The sequence below is a fragment of the Osmerus eperlanus genome, chromosome 1, assembly GCF_963692335.1.
Source record: "Osmerus eperlanus chromosome 1, fOsmEpe2.1, whole genome shotgun sequence".
Classification (NCBI taxonomy): Eukaryota; Metazoa; Chordata; class Actinopteri; order Osmeriformes; family Osmeridae; genus Osmerus; species Osmerus eperlanus.
In genome coordinates this window covers 26646228-26652728 of record NC_085018.1, presented here as the reverse complement: position 1 = coordinate 26652728, position 6501 = coordinate 26646228, and positions in this window count along the sequence as shown.

Here is a 6501-nt window from a genome sequence, read left to right as displayed (position 1 = left end):
GTGACAGTGTTCAGGGATACAGACACGTGTGACAGTGTTCAGGGATACAGACACGTGTGACAGTGTTCAGGGATACAGACACGTGTGACAGTGTTCAGGGATACAGACACGTGTGACAGTGTTCAGGGATACAGACACGTGTGACAGTGTTCAGGGATACAGACACGTGTGACAGTGTTCAGGGATACAGACACGTGGCTGTTAAGGGGGTACAGCAGAATGCGAGGATGACATCATTTAAATATGTATGATCCTTCAATGTCAGATGCTCAGAGTCCTTGTGTTAGCGTGAGAAGTACAAGGTTTGGCGTGAGAGCGTGTGAACTGGTTGAATTGCGTGTCTCACGGCCAATGCGTGAGCGTTGGCAGCCCTGTATTAAAAGGTGTATACTTTACAGTTGAATATGAGCTGATATTTAACTATGTACATTTAACCGATACAAATGCTGCTAATGCTTGCTAGGTGCACAGCTGCCGACGCTAGCTAGCTAGCTAGAAACGTCAACACAATGTTTTTTTTTTTAAATAAAATGATAAATCTTTACCCGGACAAGTGACTTTTGTGCATGGACAAGTGAAACGTTAATGTACTTGTCCAAAGGACAAGTGCCTCAAAAAGTTAATGTCGAGCCCACACACATGGATACTGTACACATATGCACACATTTATACACACACACATCCAGTATGCACAAACATTCACACATCAACATACCAATACTACAAATACACTGTCAACTGCATCTTTGATGTTTAGCCTAAAACGAACTTATCTCCCATTAAAAGCTGTTGTTGATTCCTAGAGAGAAAGAGAGGTCCCCTCCACCTTATTGATCATTTTCTCCCTCCCTTTTACCACAGGGCCTCCAGCTGCTTAACATACACACACATGCATGGAAGCAAACACACACAGTTTAGAATCTTAGATCTTCTCAGAGAGAATCTGCCCTGTTGTGAATGACTAAATGTCTTTCTGTCATTGTGGAAAAAGTTGTGCACCCAAGTGTCTATCTGCTTGAACTTTCCTTTAGTCATCATTTACACACACACACACACACACACACACACAAGCGTGCACACGCAAGGTGGGACATTGATAGTAAATAATTGTTGGCCAAACACGGTACGTTTCGGGGAACATGTACAAAGGGATTGATTCGGAAGCATTACTGTAACCCATTAGTCTGCCCCACCTCACAGAGTACTGACAGCTGGTTATGAATGATAGAATAGGCCCTGATGATCAATACACACCTGCTCCTCAGACACTGGGAGGATAAGCTGAAGGGCAAACACTCTCTGTCTCTTTTTCTCCTCTCTCTCTCCAGGGGGGGAGAGAGGAGGAGGAGAGAGGTGTTTACCATGGGGGAGAGAGGAGGAAGAGAGGGGTGTTTACCATGGGGGAGAGAGGAGGAGGAGGAGGAGAGGGGTGTTTACCAGGGGGGAGAGAGGAGGAGAGATGTGTTTACCAGGGGGGAGGGAGGAGGAGGAGGAGAGGGGTGTTTACCAGGGGGGAGAGAGGAGGAGAGATGTGTTTACCAGGGGGGAGGGAGGAGGAGGAGGAGAGGGGTGTTTACCAGGGGGGAGAGAGGAGGAGAGATGTGTTTACCAGGGGGGAGAGAGGAGGAGGAGGAGAGGGGTGTTTACCAGGGGGGAGAGAGGAGGAGAGATGTGTTTACCAGGGGGGAGAGAGGAGGAGGAGGAGAGGGGTGTTTACCAGGGGGGAGAGAGGAGGAGGAGGAGAGGGGTGTTTACCAGGGGGGAGAGAGGAGGAGAGATGTGTTTACCAGGGGGAGGGAGGAGGAGTTTTGTTAATATTACCCTCAGAAGCAGAGAGGACGGACAGAGGAAGAATGGAGGGAGAGAGAGGGGAGGAGAGAGGAGAGAGAAAAAGAAAAGGAGCAATTACAGCCACTGAGTGTCAAGCATGCCCTTATGCAAATGAGGTCTACCCAGGAGCCCTGGGGTGGGGCCCAGTGTCCTTCTGAGCGCGTACAGCACCACAGCCTGGGTCCTTATGAGCGCGTGCAACACCACAGCCTGGGTCCTTCTGAGCATGTGCAACACCACAGCTGTTGAGATCCTAGCAGCAGACCGGAGCTGCAGTTCCATCCAGGATTCACCAGAGGCCCCTAGAGGCCAGCTGCAGGAGGATCCACCAGGCGCCCCTAGAAGCCAGCTGCAGGAGGATGCACCAGAGGCCCCTAGAGGCCAGCTGCAGGAGGATGCACCAGAGGCCCCTAGAGGCCAGCTGCAGGAGGATGCACCAGAGGCCCCTAGAGGCCAGCTGCAGGAGGATGCACCAGAGGCCCCTAGAAGCCAGCTGCAGGAGGATGGAACACACATCATCCCTGGCCTGGGAGAAGAAGACTTCAGCCTGTTCACTGGTTGAAAGTCTGTGCAAAGCTGAACAAACCAGTCCCTCCCTCCCTCCCACCCCACCCTCCTCCCCTCCTGTCAGTCAGCCTGCTCTGGCAGAAACACCACGCCTGCGGTGAACATCTTCATTAGCGCCGTGTCTCGTTAGCTGAGAGGAATGTCAATGAGCAAAGAAGATACTTTGTGTTGTCGCTTGGGCTGGCGATGGTGGTGATCTTGTGAGCGTGTTGTTGCCGGGCAGGATGGAGGAGTTATGGCTGACATTTAGGAGACGGGCTGGAGAGGAGACAGACGCACACCCCGAGGCTGAGGCTACTCTGTTCAGTGTCTGAGGACAGACAGACTTAAAGCTCCCTATTTACACCAAGGATAGAGGTGAGTGTGTGTGTGTGTGTGTTTGTATCTGTGTGTGTGCATGTTTCTTTGTACCTGCCCTCTAAAAGTCGAGAGGGAGTTTATCCCAAACACTTACCCCCTCCTTGCTGAGCTGCTAGTTCTGTCAAAAGAGTTTAGGACGTTTTACTGTTATTAAGACAAATGGCTTCCCTCTTCTGGCCCACTTTCCTGAGATGCAAGCTGGGGATGAATCTCAGGAATGGGCTCTGATGTCCTGGAGGTTGTGTGGCTGCTTGGCTGAGGCCTTGGTGGGGTGGAGAGAGATGACGGCCCTGGTCTTAGATCCATGCAGATTAAGCAGCAAGGGGGGTACACATGCATAATTCATCAGACAGGCCTCTGAGCTGCCCTCATCCCTCCCTCTCTCTCCCTCTCCCTCTCTCTCTCCCTCTCCCTCTCCCTCTCCCTCTCTCTCTCTCTCTCTCTCTCTCTCCCTCTCCCTCTCTCTCTCTCTCTCTCTCTCTCTCTCTCTCTCTCTCTCTCTCTCTCTCTCTCTCTCTCTCTCTCCCCTCCGTATTCTATCTTCCCTACTGCACATCTTCTCTGTTTCCCTCTCTCCTTCAGCAACTACATATTCTTTACTACACTCCCTGTTCTATCTTGTCTGTCCTCCCTTCCTGTCTCCACCTACTCTAATTTACTTCCTATTCCTGCGTCCCTCCCTCATGTCCCATCCTACAGGAGTAATGCAGATTCGGCTTATGCTGCAACTCTGCTTTGGGTAGAGCCCTCTATCCTTTTCTCTCTCTTTTTCTCCTTTTCTGTTTGTCCCTCATCATTTTTATGAATACATTATACAGAACACAAGCTGTAAAAATGCACCAAAATAGCCACAACAAAAAAATGACACACCATAATCTCTCTCCTTCTCTGTCTCCCTCCCTCCAGTCTGGGCTCATGACAGAGGTGGTCCAGGGGTGAGCAGGTAGACTGGGGGCTATCACTTAACCCACAATGTACCTGGAGGATACCACACTCTGTCACCATGACAACCGGGGGCGAGCCCTGACACCTGCTAATGTGGACAGGTGGGAAACTCAGCTCTCTCCTCTCCCCTCACTTCCTCTCATTTCCTCTCCCCTCATTTCCTCTCCCCTCACACCTCCATTCCTTTCTCAACTCTCCCCTCCTCTCCCCTTCCTCTTCTCCTCTCCCCTCCTCTCAGATCGCTGGGGGCCAGGGCAGGTGGGCCGGAGAAGAGGCGCTTCATCTCCAGAGCTCCCGTCATGTCAGTCTGCTGGTCTGGAAGTCCCATGCTGTGCAGGCTGGCCAGCCTGATGAAAGCTCAGTAGAGTCAATATTCACATTGACTCACAAGGCCAACAACTGGTACGTTATTAAAACAGGCTTAGCCAAGCAGTCATGCCTGAGTCACTAGCACTTACTCGGACAAAAGCATAATAAAAAAAAAAAAACTATTTTTCTGTTTTAAACAGAAAATCCTCTCAGGCACACTGTGATGTAATAACAAAGATTCTGTTATTCTGTGGGGAACAAGCTAACATGGTTCAGTTGTAACAGTTCAGATCAGAGCAAACTGCTCACACCCAACACACACCTGCTCACACCAACACACACCTGCTCACACCAACACACACCTGCTCACACCAACACACACCTGCTCACACCAACACACACCTGCTCACACCAACACACACCTGCTCACACCAACTCACACCAACACACACCTGCTCACACCAACACACACCTGCTCACACCAACACACACCTGCTCACACCAACACACACTTGCTCACACCAGCTTACACCCTGCTCACACCCAACACACACCTGCTCACACCAACACACACCTGCTCACACCCAACACACCTGCTCACACCCAACACACACCTGCTCACACCAACTCACACCTGCTCACACCCAACACACACCTGCTCACACCAACTCACACCTGCTCACACCCAACACACACCTGCTCACATCCAACACACACCTGCTCACACCAACACACACCTGCTCTCACACCTGCTCAAAACCAACACACACCTGCTCACATCAACACACACCTGCTCACACCAACACACACCTGTTTACTGTTGTCTGCCACTCTGGAACAACCTGAACACTGCTGCATGTGCTGCTAGATGAACTGCAGATGAGACTGCATTCAGTTTCATTGCGATGTTTGGTGGATGTGATGGAGGGACGGATGTGATAGAGGGGCGGATGTGATGGAGGGGCGGATGTGATGGAGGGGCGGATGTGATGGAAGTGGGGATGTGCAATGGAAGAGTTCTAGTGGCGCTGTATAGATTTGAATAGTCAAGAGATGGCGGTTTCAATACCATTTATTTAGCTTACACATTAGCATAAGATTTAACAAAGTACTTTGTGATCAGTCATAACGAAGGACGTGCTAGTCACAGATCGTTCGCAAGAGTGATAGCGAACATCCATAAACGCTACCTTATATAAACTTTAGATCAAATGGTTCTTCTGATGGTCAATCCATCAATATAGCGATCTCTGTGATTGGTCAGCACTGGCAGGGCTGAGCCGGCAGGGCTGCTGGGAGATGGGCTGAGCCGGCAGGGCTGCAGGGAGATGGGCTGAGCCGGCAGGGCTGCAGGGAAATGGGCTGAGCCGGCAGGGCTGCAGGGAAATGGGCTGAGCCGGCAGGGCTGCAGGGAAATGGGCTGAGCCGGCAGGGCTGCAGGGAAATGAGCTGAGCCGGCAGGGCTGCAGGGAAATGGGCTGAGCCGGCAGGGCTGCAGGGAAATGGGCTGAGCCGGCAGGGCTGCAGGGAAATGGGCTGTGCCGGCAGGGCTGCAGGGAGATGGGCTGAGCCGGCAGGGCTGCAGGGAGTTGGGCTGAGCCGGCAGGGCTGCAGGGAGATGGGCTGAACTGGCAGGGCTGAGCCGGCAGGGCTGCTGGGAGATGGGCTGAGCCGGCAGGGCTGCAGGGAGATGGGCTGAGCCGGCAGGGCTGCAGGGAGATGGGCTGAGCCGGCAGGGCTGCAGGGAGTTGGGCTGAGCCGGCAGGGCTGCAGGGAGATGGGCTGAGCCGGCAGGGCTGCAGGGAGATGGGCTGAGCCGGCAGGGCTGCAGGGAAATGAGCTGAGCCGGCAGGGCTGCAGGGAAATGGGCTGAGCCGGCAGGGCTGCAGGGAGATGGGCTGAACTGGCAGGGCTGAGCCGGCAGGGCTGCAGGGAGATGGGCTGAGCTGGCAGGGCTGCAGGGAGATGGGCTGAGCCGGCAGGGCTGCAGGGAGTTGGGCTGAGCTGGCAGGGCTGCAGCGAGATAGGAGCCTCCACAGACAGACTCCACCAAGAGAGAAATGCCCAAACCCCTGCGGGTTCTAGAACGCGGACACGTTCTCCAGAGCTCTCTGGTGTTCTGGAATCGACATATTCCCTGTGGCCGGCAGGCCCCGAGGCCTCCGCTCCCCTCACTCTGCCAGGAGAGAGGAGAGCGGTTGCCTGGCAGCCTCCCGTGGCTCCGACACGGCTTCACGTCGTCTTCCGTCAGAGCCTCCCCGGCCACCATTGTTGTGGGTATCCATGGTTACCATGAGAACAGAACGGTCCTTGTGAAGTGTATAATGGGGTTGACACAGACTCAAGTAGGTACCCAGCAGGAAGTTGTGGGAGACTGATCACCCCTTCAGAACACACACGTAAACCCCTGTGTAACTGAATGACACCTTTGACCTGAAGAAAATACACCCAGAAGTCCAGAGCCACAGCAGAGGAACCAATTAGATGAGA